The sequence below is a fragment of the Triticum urartu genome, chromosome 3A (assembly GCF_056163025.1).
Source record: "Triticum urartu cultivar PI428250 chromosome 3A, HENAU_Tu73, whole genome shotgun sequence".
Taxonomy (NCBI): domain Eukaryota; kingdom Viridiplantae; phylum Streptophyta; class Magnoliopsida; order Poales; family Poaceae; genus Triticum; species Triticum urartu.
This window is the reverse complement of record NC_141875.1, coordinates 691158085-691175002: the sequence shown is the minus strand read 5'-3', so window position 1 is coordinate 691175002 and position 16918 is coordinate 691158085. Positions and strand designations below refer to the sequence as shown.

The 16918-nt window shown below is 48.2% G+C and overlaps 1 pseudogene; it reads left to right on the top strand.

The window, feature by feature from the left end:
- Nucleotides 1–5524: 5524 nt before the first annotated feature.
- The window catches only part of LOC125547211 (protein LIFEGUARD 2-like), a 36778-nt pseudogene continuing 25384 nt past the window's right edge, over nucleotides 5525–16918 (top strand).

Here is a 16918-nt window from a genome sequence, read left to right as displayed (position 1 = left end):
AACTACTCATCTCCCCGTATCTTTGGATGCGCTTGCTGGCCTAATCTTCGGCCGTATAACACAACGTCTTTTGATACAATGGAAGTATAAAAAACGTCATATATTTCATGTTGCGTTTTCGTTTTAGAGGGGGTACACTTTTTGAATCATTTTCCACTACAGTACAGGTTGCATGAATGTGCATTGACGAAAAACAGGGCAACCCAAATCAACTGGAGGTTTTGCAGTATTTTTTGGCTCTAATCTTATTTTCTGGAGTGCCAGGAAACATGCTACAGTGTCAAGATCAAGTACAAAAGCAGAGTACAAATCTCTAGCAAATGCTACAGCTGAAATTATTTGGCTAGAATCGTTACTTCATGAGTTGGGAATCAAGCAACATCGCACTTCATGTCTATGGTGTGACAACTTGGGAGCAACTTATCTTTCTGCAAATCCAGTTTTTCATGGTAGAACCAAGCATATTGAAATTGATTTTCATTTTGTGCGAGAAAGAGTTGTAGAGAAAAAGTTGGACATTCGGTTCATTCCTTCCAAAGATCAAGTGGCAGACGGTTTTACTAAAGCTTTGCCAGTCAAATTATTTGAAGAATTCAAGAGGAATCTAAATATAGGATAGTTGAGATTAAGGGAGGATGTTGGATATATTAGTTATCAAGAGTCCATGTAATCCCAACCTCCTCCTGTACTTCTGTTTAAACTCTTCTTTCTCTTGTAAACGATCAGATCAGGAGATCGATCGTCCCTGGCTTGTACGCCACGACGAGGTCATCTTCTCGTCCCCAATATATACAGACCACGCGGCTCCCTCGAGGAGCAGGAATGCTTCCAACCTAATAAACCTCACCTTCAGGGAGTCCCACACCTTCCTGGCGGTGAGCTTCGTCGCCACCTGCAGCAGCACGTCCTCCGGCAGCGCTCCGAGGATCAACGTGCACGCCGCCTTGCACTTCTTGGCGTTCACCATCGCGTCGCCCGACGCCACCGCCTTCCACACAGTGTGGACGTCGAGGACCGCCTGCGCCTTGATCGCCCACACCGTGTAGTTGTCCAGCGTGAGCATCGACATCGCCATCGACACCAATCCGCACGCACCGCCGCCGTGTGGGACGAGCGTCATGGTCGCCGGTGATCGCCTGAACCGAAGCTCTGATACCAATTGTTGGAGCTAACCCTTGCCCTAGCTAACCCTCTTCTACCTCTCGCACTAGAATTCTCTCTGGCACATACACAGGAAGAAGAAGGAAGAAGAAAGAGGAAGAAAATACACAGGTTTTGCCGGGCGCTCGAACACCTGCCGCCGCACGTACGGCGTGTTTTCTATTTCCTAAGCACAAACTCAAAAGCTAACCAGCGATACACAGAGGATTAACGAGTCTTTATACGCGCGCACGTATGCCATGCCGCACCCACGGCGCTCCACTCGCCCATGCCCCGTGCCCGTCGCCCTACCTGGCTCGCGCTCCCGTCGCGCCCGTATGCGGATGACGCGAGTAACTACCCGGCCGACGCGGTCACCTCTCCGGCTCCATCGCCAACAAATCTACGCACGCACACTCCCTCGGCCACACATACATGCACCCGAGCCCGCCATGGGCCGGTCCCGACGCGTCCGGCGCGCACACGCGCACGCGTTCACGCCCGCCACAGCATATTCCTAACAGCCCCTCCGACCACCATGTCCAAGAGCTCTGTGAGGACGCCTTCTACCTCAGCACCGGCGTGTTCGACCTAGGAGGGCCGAAATCAATCAAATCGGCACTGTCTTCGTCTCCTGCAACGAGCATCGCCGTCGCTTGATTTGTCGTCTACATAGCCTCCCCCGCCTCACCAACTGCATCGGCAGCTTTGCCGTGATCTCGCGAACCTTTCCCCTCCGCACCCCTCCTGATTTCATGCCCTAGATGCGATCCCCACCATGGCCGAGCTCCGTCGACGCCATGGTTGCGCGCCATCGCTGCAGCTCGTGCTCTTCATCGCTGAGCACGTCAGTCTGCTCCTGGCATCTCCAGGAGGCTAATGAGCCCCTCAGCCTGCTGCCCCGTGCCATATAGAGTTGTCTCCGTCGCGTATGAGCTACTGCCGCTGCTTCGGTCTGCCGCCCGCTCACCTCCGGCCACCCCGTGACCTCGTGTTGCATGCCCTAGATCCGCCCGAGCTAGGGGTACACCCTGGTAGCCTCATCCCGCGCTCCCGTGGCCTGCCATGCGGACCTCGCCATGCATTTTGGTCGCCGGCGATGTCGCGGTCGGGATGTGCCACCGACAATGTGCCTAGCTGGTAAGAGAGAGAGAGAGAGTTTCGAGGGTGGGGTCCACCTATAAGAGAGAGAGAAGTTACTTTTTCTTCCAAAGCTAGGCCCCACATGTTAGTGCCATTGCACACAAGGGCAACCATGTCCAGAAAACGTCCATCTGATGGTCAAACCCCTTTGACCGGACGGAAATGGCACAAAGGAGTATTTTCATAAGAGCACATGACGGAAGAGGAGTATAATCGAGCATTGTTTTTATTTAGTTTTTATTTGAGGCCGGACAAAAATTAGGGAAAAAATAGAAATGTCCCTATAAAATAATAAAGAGAATAAGAAGAATAAAATAACACCCTCACAAAAATTAAGAAAAAAGGATACACAGTGGACTCTACTACGACAAGCCACAACCAGTCGATGAAATTGCAATTATGCAATAACACACTTATAGTAGCAGCACAAGGCCCCGGTCCAACCGAGAAGCAAGAACCTCGTCTAGCCAGGGCTCTGCCTCCCCTACGCACCCCCTGAGTCAAAAACCAATGTTTCTGCATACCCATCGACCCTTCAATGATCATTTTGCATTCCCGAATGGGCTCTACACTACCGTCCAGTCCTACGAGGGTCTATTGTTTGAGGAAGGTTTATGTCATTACCACACAATGATATGACGAGTGATATCTTGCGCGATGCAGGAGATGGTCATATCGTATCGAGGGTATGCAGGACGACGCACATACCAACATGGATAATGCCACGCTAAGGGTAGTCTCAGCCATGAGGGTATCGTCAAGACTATGTCCTACGTAGATTTTTAGAGGGAAAAGTTCATGTTTCCCTTAAGTTAAACTTTGGGGGTACAAATTATGGCCAAAAGTGGGTTGTAAAATATTATTGATGGTCTTTAGTATATGGTTAGCCCATATACCACAAAAGAAAATCCGTCTCATACACCATGGGGCCAAGATTTGCCAACGGCATGTAGGTTATTATCATTTTAATTCTCAGAAATTCAAATGAAACTTGAAAATCCTGAGACTTGACACCATGTCATGATATACACCCCAGACGTGGTAAATTTTGAGAATATGTCAAAAAAGTTGTAATGTAGACTAGTTACAAACCAAACCATCTCCGAGCAAGAAACTAGATTTTAGGAGGGAACATGTCTGGTTTACATGCGAAGCTACCGCTGCTTCATTCCTTGGCCCTCAAATTTTGTGCAAACTCAACAAATACTATTACATGAAACGTTTCAAAATTTGACATTTTCTTGGTCCGTTTGCTATATTTAAGACATTAAGTGCATTTCTATGTATTTAATGGACATCGTCAAAATTTAAACTGCATGTACATGAAGTTATGGCCGAAAGTGTGTTGAAAACTATTGTTGATGGTCTTTTGTATACTTTTAACCAAAATACTACCAAATAAAAGTGGTCTCATAAAGTGGGCCAATACTCGGCCACCGGAATGTAGGTTATTGCCATTTTAATTCTCAGAAATTCAAACAAAGTCAAAAAATTAGAGACTTGACATGGTGTCATTATATGGCCACTAGAGACTGTGATAAAATTTTAGAATGTTTCGTAAAAATTTCCACGTAGATTACTTAGAGACTGCGCCACTTTTGAGGAAGAAACTAGGTTTTGAGAGAACACAAATCCGGTTTGCATTGGAAGCGACCATTTCTTCTCTGTTGGCCTTGAATTTTTTTTCCGCACTGAACACACACCATTACATGCAACATGTCAAAGATTGGCATTTTCCGAGGGTTGTTTGCTATATTTAAACCATAAAGTGCATTTCTAGTAATTTACTGAATATAATTAAAATTTGAGCTGCAGATACATGAAATTATGGACAAAAGTGGGCTGAAAAACACTGTTTGTGGTCTTTAGTATAAGTTTTAATTCTCATGATATAGTCCCTAGGGGATGTGACAACAAAATGAGAATATTTTGCAAAAGTTGTCATGTAAACTACGTACAACCCGGACTAGCCCTGAGAAAGGAACTAGGTTTCGTGAAGAAACGAACCTTCTTTGTATGCAAAGCGATCGGTGCTTACTGGATTGTCTTGAAACTCATTCCACTCCCAACAAACACCATTACGTGTGAAGTTTCAAAATTTGTCATTTGTTTGGTTCCATTATCTATATTTGAACCATTACAGGCATTTACCTCCAATAAATACCTAGAAGCTTAATGTCCTAGAAATAATAAATTAACAGTAGAAAGTGTGAAACTCACGTAATGGTCAAATATGAGCCCCCCCCCCCCTCCCAAAAAAAATGTACGACGCGTCCGTGAACCGGAGCCGGTCAACTCTCATTTTTGGACCCTGCAACGACACCCCTCATATGGAAACCCCTATTTTCATAAGAATCCATGCAATCTAACATTCATCATTTGGTCATCATCATACATAGATAAAATGTGGATCCACTCTTCGTTGGAGACGTATATGACCCCGTGCTGGACGGACCGGCGGCCTCGTGGTCATTTTCGGCGGGGCGCGTCTCCCGCTTCTTTTACTCATCGTCCTTGTTGAGTTCTGCGAAGAGCCGTTCTCGCCTCATGTCAGGGAGGTGGATACGATGGTGGTTCGTCGCCACCTCCCACTCGGATTGGGTCGAGTTGAGGATGGCTACTTGCTTCACCTCGAACAGCGCTACCGCCTCCGCGGCTTGGGCATGTTGGAACTTCGCCTCCGCCCCGGGCTTGACCTCCATGCCCAACGCCTCCTCCACCCCCTCTTACATGTCCTCCATGCCCATCTCATACTCCTCTTTTGAACATCCGACCTTTTTTAGGATCTTTGAACATCCGAGCTAATGAATAAAACTCAGTAGAGTTTTCTCTGAAGAAAAAAAAACTCTGCAGCTACCATGTAAAAAAAGAAACCCTGAAAATTTTCAAAAAGAAAAACCTCATAGACATCGAGTGTGCTCACGCGCATCAAGAGAGCAACGACTGAAAGTCTGAAACGCGTCAATCGGACCCCAATGCAACGTCCCTCTCCACCAACACAGATTCGAAACCGCTCGAGAAATCACCATGCATCTCTTCACAGCCACACAACATACGTAACCGCGTAAACCCCACTTTTCCAAGAAGCAGCTGCGAAGCAAACCCCACCGTCCTGCAGCTGCGGAGCTGCCTGACTAGTTGGCCCAGCAGGTCATACGCCCCGTCTCGTCTCATCTCACTATATAAGTCCAGCAGTGGAGCCTTCTCGGCGCATCATCGTTGTCGCCGTCAGCCCGTCACCATACGCTTTGCTCCTCCCCTCTCGCCTTCCGTTCCGCCACACCCGCGAAAACCCTACCTCCGAAGGCTGCTTCCCTGCTCATCGCATCGCCAGGCGAGATGTCAGGGTACCAGAAGGGCGGCGACATCGAGGCGGGGACATCCGGTGGCACTGCCACGGCGCCGGCGCAGGTGCTGTACCCCGGGATGGCGGAGAGCCCGGAGCTGCGCTGGGCGCTCATCCGGAAGATCTACGTCATCCTCTCCCTGCAGCTGCTCCTCACCGCCGTCGTCGCGGCTGTCGTCGTCAAGGTCCGCGCCATCCCGCACTTCTTCGTCTCCTCCTACGCCGGCCTCGGGGTCTACATCTCCATCCTCATCCTCCCCTTCATCGGTGAGAATTCACACTACCACCGTCTTTTCTGTTACTAATTTGTCTACGTTGGGTATCATTCCAATCCGATTGTACGGAGGGTTTCCGCGGGCGTATGGAATATATTCCCTTCTTCTTACTATTGCATTTAGAAGAAGGAAAAGTTGTGGCTGTTAATTTTTGAGGGCCTTCGTGAGAGGACATGACTAGATAGCTAAAAGCATCTTCAGCCATTGGCCCCTTAGGGGCGTATAAAATCGCCGCCTGGGGTGAGCTGGCGCAAAAAATGGGCCGGGGGCGAGTTGGTTCCCAGCCGCCGGCCCAGGGCCGCCCCAGGCGCGTTTAAAAAATAAAAAAGTATAGCAAATTTCGGCACAGTTCGACGAAGTTCGTCTAAACATGACAAATTTCGGCCAACTTAGGCATATATTTGGACAAAGTTTGCCGATTTTTATTACATAGCAAATATATAATAAACTGATCTAAAAGAAACTGGCTGAACACTGAGTAGTCGCCGTCGTCCCCGCCATCCTCGTCGTCGGCCTTCTCCTCCTTGACGCGGGCGCCCGTGCTGGACCCGGTGTCGCCATGGCGGACTGGTGGCGGCGGCGGCGCGTCGTCGTCGTCGCTGTCGTTGATGACGATGACTCCTTCTTCGTCGCGGCCCCGGCGGTGCTCCGTGAAGCGCTGCAGGGCAGCGCACTGGCGCTCCATCGCCATCTTGAGGGAGTCCTGGCGTGCCCATTCAAGGGCCCCGTCGTCATCGCGCTCGACCTCGCCGTGCTCCGCCTTCACGGCGGCGAGCCCCGGCTCTGCCTTCACCGGCGCGAGCCCCGGCTCCGTCTTTGGCTTGACGAAGCGCGGAGGAGGAGCCGACGAGGAGGCGCGCCGACCGCCCTCGTTGATGACGATGCCGGTGCTGAGAGTGCGTCGGCCGAGCGGCGACTCCGCCGCGGGCTCGGCCTTGACGCCGAGCAGCGTCGGAGTGCCGGAGGAGTGCGAGGAAGAGCGTGAGGAGGAGGAAGAAGAGGAGGAGCCGAACCTCCTTGGCGCCCATGGCCCGTCGCATCGGTGGTGCGCCTGGGCGGCCGCCCTCGCCGGGGGGTACGCCAATGGCGGGTCGTTGCCGCCCTCGAGGTGCGTTAGCACGCCCTCGAGTGTGCGGCCGGGGACGCCCCACCACAGGTGGCGCCCCTCGCTGTTCTTCAGGCCGCCGACCACCGCCGCGCCGTTGGTGGATGCCATCCGCTGCTGCTGACGGCGCTCGAAGTACGCCGCCCAAGCCGCATGGTTGTCGGCAACGTACTAGGGGGGGGGGAGAGTTGGGCGGCGGTGAGGGAGGCGCGCACGACGTCGACCTCCTCGGCGAAGTAGGCGGGTTTGGCCACGGTGTCGGGCAACGGAGGAATGGGCACTCCCCCGTTGCTGAGCCTCCAGCCCGTAGGCCCGGCGCACATGTCCGGCGGCGCCGGGATGTTCGCCTGAAATAGGAGCCTGGACTCCTGTTCGCGGAGCGTGTGGCGGCCGAAGCCGTTGGCCGCCGCCTCGTCTCCGGGGAAACGCATGGCCATCAGGGAGGGGAGGGGCTGGGCGGTGGCGCTCGGGAGAGGGGAAGGCTCGGCGGCGGCGCTCGGGAGAGGTATAGCTCGGCGGCGAGGGCTGGGCTGGTGTGGCCACAGGCGAGCGAGGCCACCGGCTTATATAGCCGGGCTGCGCCCGTGTGTACGCATCCGAGGGAGGGGAGGCGTCGGCGCGCCGTCCCGTGACGCGCCGCCCATGTGGAATCAATGGCAAGGCTGACCGGCGGCGGCAACCTTGCCATTGATTCCCCGCGGGAATCGAGGTGTTGGGGGAAGACGAGGCGCAGTGTCGCTGACGCAGCTGGCCCGCGGCTTTTTCGCGCCAAAACCACTCGCCCCGGCTTCCCTGGGCGCCCCCAGCACGCCGGGTTCGGTCTGGGTCCGCCGACACAGATTTCGGCCCAGGCCGGCGAAAATCGGGCTCCTGGGGACGTGACTGGGCCGTTTTTTCAGCGCCGATGCGAAAAAATCACATGGGGAGGCCTTCCTGGAGGCGTGGCTGGAGATGCTCTAAGCTTTCCGTTTGCGTGCCCTCTGAATTACCTTTGGATGCCGTCGCCTCCCCGCAAAGCTATGTGTTGTGTTTTTGTGTCGAATATTTGATACTAGTTGGGTTACGTTTGGACTTGGTGTTGTAGTGTGAGTAGGATACTTGTAGTGTCGGAGTCGGACACGTTGTACCCTTGGCCTATTATATATGAGAAGGCATCTCACGTTATAATCCATGACGACTAGATAGCGACAGGCTCGCAAGGGGGTGCTGGCGGCTTGTGCCGGTGCCCGGGTGGCCGGTGTTGCGGTATCTCGGGAAGGAGCGCCCATAGTCATTGCCCCGGGGAGTAGGCGAGTTCACCGAACCTCGTTAACAAATCTCGGTGTCGTCATTGTTTTGTGATTGTTTGTTCCTTGATGAATCGACCGCGTACCTTGGATTAATTCTAACAAATGGTATCAGAGCAATGTTACGAAGAGGTTGTTTTGCGTTGATCTATATGACGATCATCGTTGAGTTCGTTGCAGAGTTGTGTATACCGCGGTCGACTTATTGGATCGGATGTCGACGAGATCGTATCAAGCGGTGGCAGCAGGAGCGCTCGGACCAGAAGCATGTGGAACCGTGGAAGTCCAAGGCGTGGACACGCATGTGAGGGTCAGCTGGGCTAGCCTTGCCGATCAAGTCGGGCGCGGGCGTGCGGCACAGGGACTCCGAGGCGTGCACGCGGCTGGAGCGAAGCAGCGGTGCAGCAATCATACCGGATTTGTTTTGGAAAAAAAAAGTCGGGGCCGAGTCCCTGGAGGCAACGGCCTCGTGCCAAAAGCGGAGAGCTACAGCTGCAAATAAAAGCTGCAGCAGGCGTACGGCCAAGGCACGAGAAACAGATCCAATCGGCAGAAGAAAAAGACCATCGCTTGTTGTGGCATCCATTGGAATTAGGAAGGGCAAGGCAAAGCAGTTAGATTAGCAATCGGAAGTTGAGCCAAGGGAGGAGCATATCACGTGAAGACCAACTGGTTAGTTATTACTACTAGTACGTGGATGTTTTGTTCGTCTACTTGGGAATCACGCGAAGACTGTTTGGTTATTTTTCATGGAGTCAGCCGTACAAAGAACTATGGCGCCATCGAGTATCAGGTTTGAGGTGCAAAGCAGAAGGCCGGATCACGGCGGCTATGTCTCTCATGTCATATGCTGAGAAACTGGCTCTAATGAACTCGCTAGTCACCTTCCTAGCCATTTACCCCATGGGAGTCTTGTGGCTTCCCCCGAAAATTGTTGAACAACTTGATAAAATTTGAAGACATGGCCTCTGGAAGGAAAGAACCGAGACAGGTGATAAATCCACCCCACTGGCTGCTTGGGATATGATCTGCCGACCAAAAAAGAATGGAGGTTTGGGTGTGCTCAATCTTAAAGTCCAAAACGATGCGATGTTGCTCAAAATGCTTCACAAATTCTACAACCGCTTGGATACGCCCTGGGTAAAACTTATCTGGGACACCTACTACTCGGATGCGATCCCACATGCGACAACCACTTGTGGATCTTTTTGGTGGCGCGAACTGGTGAAACTCATGCCAATCTATCGAGGGGTCACGAAAGTTTTGATTAAAGATGGTAGGACGACTTTATTTTGGAAAGATGATTGGAACCAACATGTTCTTCAGGAGGCCTTCCCCCGAGCATTCTCCTACACCACACTTGAAGATGCCTCGGTCAGCACGATGCTCACAATTTCCAATGTAAGGGCGGCGTTCCATCTTCCCCTCTCTATTCAGGCACATGCAGAGCTGCAAGCCCTACTGAGTGAGATCAGCTCCATCACCCTTTCCGGGGACGCAGACAAATGGGTCTGTACATGGGGGGCACAGGTTTTCAAAACCACAGATTATTAAAAGTTCTTCTTCCGTGAGGTCATTGCCCATGCCGCCTTTAAATGGTTGTGGAAAGCCAAAAGCATACCCAAGATCAAAGTGTTTGGGTGGTTCTTACTGGTGGATCGCCTCAATACACGTAATATGCTGAAACGTAGCACTATAACATCGGGACTAATTTAGACTGCCTACTCTGTGGGGAACACGTGGAAGAAACTGTTGCTCATCTCTTCTTTCACTGCACATTCAGTACGCGTTGCTGGCATGATCTCAAGATTTCTTGGCCGGAGGATGGCAACCGCTTGGACTTGATGACACACCTAAAATCAAGGCACCAACACAAACTCATCATGGATGTTTTCCTTGTGGCTGCTTGGAGCCTCTGGAAAGAAAGGAACAACAATTACTTCCGACAAGTGACTCCATCCTTCTCATCTTGGAAAGCCAGATTCAGGACAGATTTTCAAACATTGTCTACAGACTACCTGAGCATAAGAAACATCTAATTTCTGACTTCCTAGACTCCATAGTTTGACCACTCTAGTTGTAGCTTTCCCCTGAGTCATGATTTGTAACTCTTAACTCTTGTATAGTTACATCCCCCCCCCCCCAACCCCCTTGTAAAGACTATCTGATCTTTAATATAATTTGCAGTAGGAGCCTTTCCTACTGTTTAACCTTAAAAAAAAGGGTGAAAGATTTGTTGGCACAACAGGGATGCTTGAAGGCGTTGTTGCAGGAAGCCAAGCCAGCTAAGATGGAGGCGGATGACCGGGAGGAGTTACAATTGAAAGCAGCCGGGACTATACGGTTGTGTTTGTCGGACCAGGTTATTTATCATGTGATGGATGAGAATTCGCCGAAGAAGATCTAGGAGAAGCTGGAAAGTCAGTTTATGTCCAAGACTGCGACGACCAAAGTGTATCTGAAGCAAAAGTTGTATGGGATGAGGATGCAGGAGGGGTGTAACACCCTCGATGCGGCTATATCTCCCACGTGTCGAAGCACGACTTAGAGGCATAACCGCATTAAAAGCAATGTCGCAAGTGAGGTAATCTTCAGACAACCCATGTAATACATAAGGGAAAGAGATACATAGTTGGCTTACAATCGCCACTTCACACAATTACATAAATAAAACATTACATCATCCAAGTACAATCAGGGCCCGACTATGGAGCCAAAATAAAAGAAGAACCCCAAATGCGACAAGGTCCCCGATCGACCCCAACTGGGCTCCACTACTGATCAACTAGAACGAAACAACATAAAGGACAAGATATTCATCGAGCTCCTCCTTGAGCTTGGTTGCGTCACCTGCTCGGTAACATCGGCACCTGCAAACTGGTTTTGGAAGTATCTGTGAGTCACGGGGACTCAACAATCTCGCACCCTCGCGATCAAGACTATTTAAGCTTATGGGTAAGGTAAAGGTAAGAGGTGGAGCTGTAGCAAGTGACTAGCATATATGGTGGCTAACATATTCGCAAAAGAGAGCGAGAAGAGAAGGCAAAAGCACGGTCGAGAAACTATGATCAAGAAGTGATCCTAGAACAACCTACGTCAAGCATAACACCAACACCGTGTTCACTTCCCGGACTCCGCCGGAAAGAGACATCACGGTAACACACGCGGTTGATGCATTTTAATTAAGGTCAACTTCAGGTTTTCTACAACCGGACGCTAACAAATTCCCATCTGCCCATAACCGCGGGCACGGCTTTCGAAAGTTCAAATCTCTGCAGGGGTGTCCCAACTTAGCCCATGACAAGCTCTCACGGTCAACGAAGGATATACCTTCTAGCGGGAAGACCCGATCAGACTCGGAATCCCGGCTACAAGACATTTCGAAAAGGTAAAACTAAACCAGCAACACCGCCCGAATGTGCCGACAAATCCCGATAGGAGCTGCACATATCTCTTTCTCAGGGCACACTTAGATTGTCTTAGGTACGGGTAGGCCAGCCCAGAGTTGCCCCTGGTGGCCACCGGGAGCTGACAGGTGGACCAACACTCAGAGGAGCACTGGCCCGAGGGGGGGGGTTAAAATAATGATGACCCTTGAGTCTGCAGAACCCAAGGGAAAGAAAAGGCTAGCTGGCAAATGGTAAAACCAAGGTTGGGCATTGCTGGAGGAGTTTTATTCAAGGCGAACTGTCAAGGGGTTCCCATTATTACCCAACCGTGTAAGGAACGCAAAATCCGGGAACATAACACCGATATGACGGAAACTGTTGGGGAACGTAGTAATTTCAAAAAATTTCCTACGCACACGCAAGATCATGGTGATGCATAGCAACGAGAGGGGAGAGTGTTGTCTACGTACCCTCGTAGACCGAAGCGGAAGCGTTGACGCAACATAGAGGAAGTAGTCGTACGTCTTCCCGGTCCAACCGATCCAAGCACCGTTACTCCGGCACCTCCGAGTTCTTGACACACGTACAGCTCGATGACGGACCCCGGGCTCCGATCCAGCAAAGCTTCGGGGAGGAGTTTCGTCAGCACGACGGCGTGGTGACGATCTTGATGTTTAACCGTCGCAGGGCTTCGCCTAAGCACCGCTACAATATGATCGAGGTGTAATATCATGGAGGGGGGCACCACACACGGCTAAGGAACGATCACGAAGATCAACTTGTGTGTCCTAGGGTGCCCCCCTACCCCCGTATATAAAGAAGCCAAGGGGGGGTGCGGCCGGCCCTAGTAGGAGGCGCACAGGAGGAGTCCTACTCCTACCGGGAGTAGGACTCCCCTCCCTTTCCTTGTCCAAGTAGGAGAGGGGGAAGGAAGGAAGAGAGGAGAGGAAGGAAAGGGGGGGGGGGGCGCCGCCCCTTCCTCCTTGTCCAATTCAGACTAGGGGGAGAGGGGGCGCGCGGCCTGCCCTGGCTGCCTTTCCTCTTCTCCACTTTAGGCCCATGAGGCCCATTAACCCCCTGGGGGGTTCCGGTAACCCCCCGGTTCTCCGGTTTTGTCCGAAACTTCCCCGGAACACTTCCGGTGTCCGAATATAGCCGTCCAATATATCAATCTTTATGTCTCGACCATTTCGAGACTCCTCGTCATGTCCGTGATCACATCCGGGACTCCGAACAACCTTCGGTACATCAAAATACATAAACTCATAATGAAACTGTCATCGTAACTTTAAGCGTGCGGACCCTACGGTTCGAGAACAATGTAGACATGACCGAGACACGTCTCCGGTCAATAACCAATAGCGGGACCTGGATGCCCATATTGACTCCTACATATTCTACGAAGATCTTTATCGGTCAGACTGCATAACTACATATGTTGTTCCCTTTGTCATCGGTATGTTACTTGCCCGAGATTCGATCATCGGTATCCAATACCTAGTTCAATCTCGTTACCGGCAAGTCTCTTTACTCGTTCCGTAATACATCACACTACAACAAAACATGTCAGTAGATACGCTTTTTCTAAGACGCTTTTATATTCGTCTCTACATTAGGAAGTACCTATTATGTAGAGACGCTTTTTAGGACGATGTGCATAGCGTCACAAATTTCACCTTTAGAGGTGCATCACATTCATAATTATTTTCATGTGAAGATATGTAGCCACGATTTTTGAGACGTTTTAAAAGACGACACTATGGCTTAGAGAAGAATTTAACAATAATCTATAATCTTTTCTAAGAGTAATAACATATAATATTGTAATGGTAGGCTGTAAATAAAATCAAACTAACAAAATTGAGAAAACACTAATCGGAAACGACCTGCCCATCTCTGCCAACAATTGAAACCGAAATCTCTTGACGAAACTCAGTTTTTTTGGTTGAAATACGGAACATAAATCTCTTCGCGCGCACCTCCCAGACCTGGGAGCCCTTATTCACGCCCTTTGCGTTAAATTGTCAGCGTGACGCACAGAGAGGGAGCCTGACTGGGCCGGCCCATTGAGTTCTAGCGTGGGATGAAAAAGAGAGGAGAAAAAGGAAACATGCGTCCCCCAGGATTCGAACGGGAGACCAACAGTGTACTATAACGCGCTCCAAGCCAATCTAGCTAACCAATATTATTGTCAACAAGGCAGTGCATATCTTAAAGAACTAAACATCGATGTAGAACCGGAATGGTGTACTATAGCGAACCGGAGCTAGTACTGTAGCGAACCGAAAGTAGCTATTTCTAGCGAATCTGAATTAGTTACTGGGGTGAAATTTTCTTAATGTATATTTTGAAAAAGTACCAACATGTCTTCAATTCCTGGTAAAAAAACCGGAGACAAGAACATTTTTTGAATATGTGAACAATTTTTTTGAAAAGGCAGAAAAATTGAACGAAAAATATTTATTTTGAAAACATAAACCATTTTTTGAATTTGTGAACAAATTATGAAATTCTGAACAGATGTTGAAACCGCGATTTTTTTGAATTTTTAACAAATATTTGAAAAATGGAACATTTCATGATATTTGGAGCAAAAATTTGAAACCGGGAACATTTTTTTGAATTTGTGAACAAAAACTTTAAAATGGAACATTTCATGAAATTCAGAACGATTTGAAATCGAGAACAGTTTCTAAAGTTCTTAGACATTTTCTGAAAAGCGGAAATTTTTTCATTTCTGACCAAAATTCGTAATCCCGAAAAATGGAACATTTCATGAAATTCGAAAAAAAATTTAAAATCATGAAGATTTTTTATATTCTTGAATATTTTCTGAAATGCATACATAGTTTTTTAGTTTCTGACCAAAATTTGAATTCACCTTGTGAAAAATAAAAATAAAAAAGAACATATTTTAGAGATCCTAAACAATTTTTCAACTTGTGGACAAAGTTTAAAGACAGGAACATATTGAAATTCCTGTACTTTTTTGATAACAGAATAGTTTTTGAAGAACCTGAACAAACTTTTAACAAAATTTGAAATTTTCGAAAGAAATATTAAAAAGAAAGTCAACTTGAATAAGAAAAGGCAAAAAAGGAAATGAAAAATGAAAAAAAAAGTGAAATGAAAAAAGAAACAAATAAACGAAAAATCTAAAAACGAAAAAAAGAAAAATCAAACAAAAAGAGAAAACCAGACAAAATTGTTCAGGAACCTAAAAACCGGAGCTTGAACCTTCTCAAAACCAGGATCTGTGTAGACGCACATGGTTAAGACGACTGGGCCGGCCCACCAGGCGCACTGCAATTTTGTTTAACGCGCGACCTATAAATCCCAAAAAAGGAGTGACCTAGCGAACTTGAACTCAAAACCTAGCGCAGCTGGACTCCGCAGCTTGCCAATCGAACAGATAACTCTTGGTGAATGTTACCAAGTGCAACATATTTAATAACACACTGCAGCGTCGAGATTCGGAAACATTTCTGATTATTTTCGAAAACTGCCAAAAAATTGAAATCTCAAATATATAAAAAATTCTAATTTCATTTAAAATTATAGTTTTTAAAACAAATGTGAACTGAAAATTCGAGCATTTTTTGAAAAACACAAATAAATTTTGAAATCCCCCAAAACATTAAAATGCAAATACTTTTTGAGTATTCTGAACATGTCAAATTTTTTTAAAAGTGAACCTTTAATTTTAAAGGGTACAAGTTTTGAAAACATGAACATAATCTAAGAAGTGCCAATCATTTTTTATATTTTTGAACATTTATTGAATATTGTGAAGAAAATATGTAATTCTGATTTTTTTTGTTTTGAAAATGTGAGCATTTTAAAATATATTTTTTTAGAAAATATGAACAAAATTTTGAATTCCAGGAACAGTTTGGAAAGATTTATAGAAAAAATAAATTCTAAATTTTGTTGAATTAATGAAAAAGAAGTGGAAAATGAAATAGAAAAAAAAGTAAAATAAAAATAAATACAAGAAAAGAAGAAGAAGACACAGAACTTTTTCAAAATTTCAGGTAGTTGCTACGTGTGCAAACCCACACACCACGCATGGGTACCCGTGGGATGGATGTGCTCTCTTCTAGCACAAGAAGAAAGCAAACTTTATTCCGTGTAGCCGCTCGTCTCGTGCTCATCACCGCGCTCACACCAAGTTGAGCCAATTTTTAGTGAGCTCATTGTGCCACCATGCCCTTCCTCCTTATGGTCGACATTGTACATCGGAACATTAGAATTATATTTTGATATAATTATTATTTTTCTTTAGAAAACAATCACTGACAATATATGAGCAATAAATAATTTTTTTCTTGAAACGATAGGATTCCTGCATTCATTAAAAAAAGTTGCTCCATTAATTAGAGAAAACCAAGCGAGAACAAAATAGCCCGGTTAATTATGAAGAACCGGGAAAAGCAAACACAATCGTTGAGCAACACACAGAAGATACCCCACCGCACACTACTCCAAAGATAGCCTCGTTGAGACAACACGTATGTGTCATCGTCATCACTACTCGCCTAGAGGCTTCCTCGCCATTCCTGAACTCTGAGCAAATCTTCAAATCCGCCGTAGGTGATCGTCGACCCAATCCACACTGTATAGGCCATGTGAAGATGTATGAAGATCTACACCAGAACTTAGTCGCCTATGACTAGACATCGCAACTCCGACTCTCACGGAGAATCATGAAGAACTAGGCACAACTAGTGCCGCATAAGACCATTGAACAAACCACTTGATTCCGTCATCGTATGCCATCGAGACCCCACCATCACAACTTCGACTTCACAGCAACAAACAAGCCTTGGAGAAGAGCCGACTACGCCCCGACCATTGCCATGTCTTCGATATTGCTCCCCTCATCATCGTTGCCAGAGAAAATCTCGACGCCAACACCGGATTCTTCCACTGACCCCGCTCGCCAATATCTAGCCCCAAAGAAAAATCCCCCATGGGAGGGGGGATGTGACACCAAGACGCCCCCATCGTCTAGTAAATCCAAGCTAAACTAGGGGCTAATGTTGGGGTTATTCCCCACGATGAGACTCGGCACTAGTGGGACCCGGTTTTCGAGCTTACATGTTCGAAGAGTCACATCTCTTCCGGGGACGCCCGCTCCCTCAAGAAGAAGCCCGCCGCTGCCGCTGCCACACAGGCTTTTCCTGGCGGCGCACCATGACAGCGGTGAGGGGAGAAGACGATGGAGGAGGCGG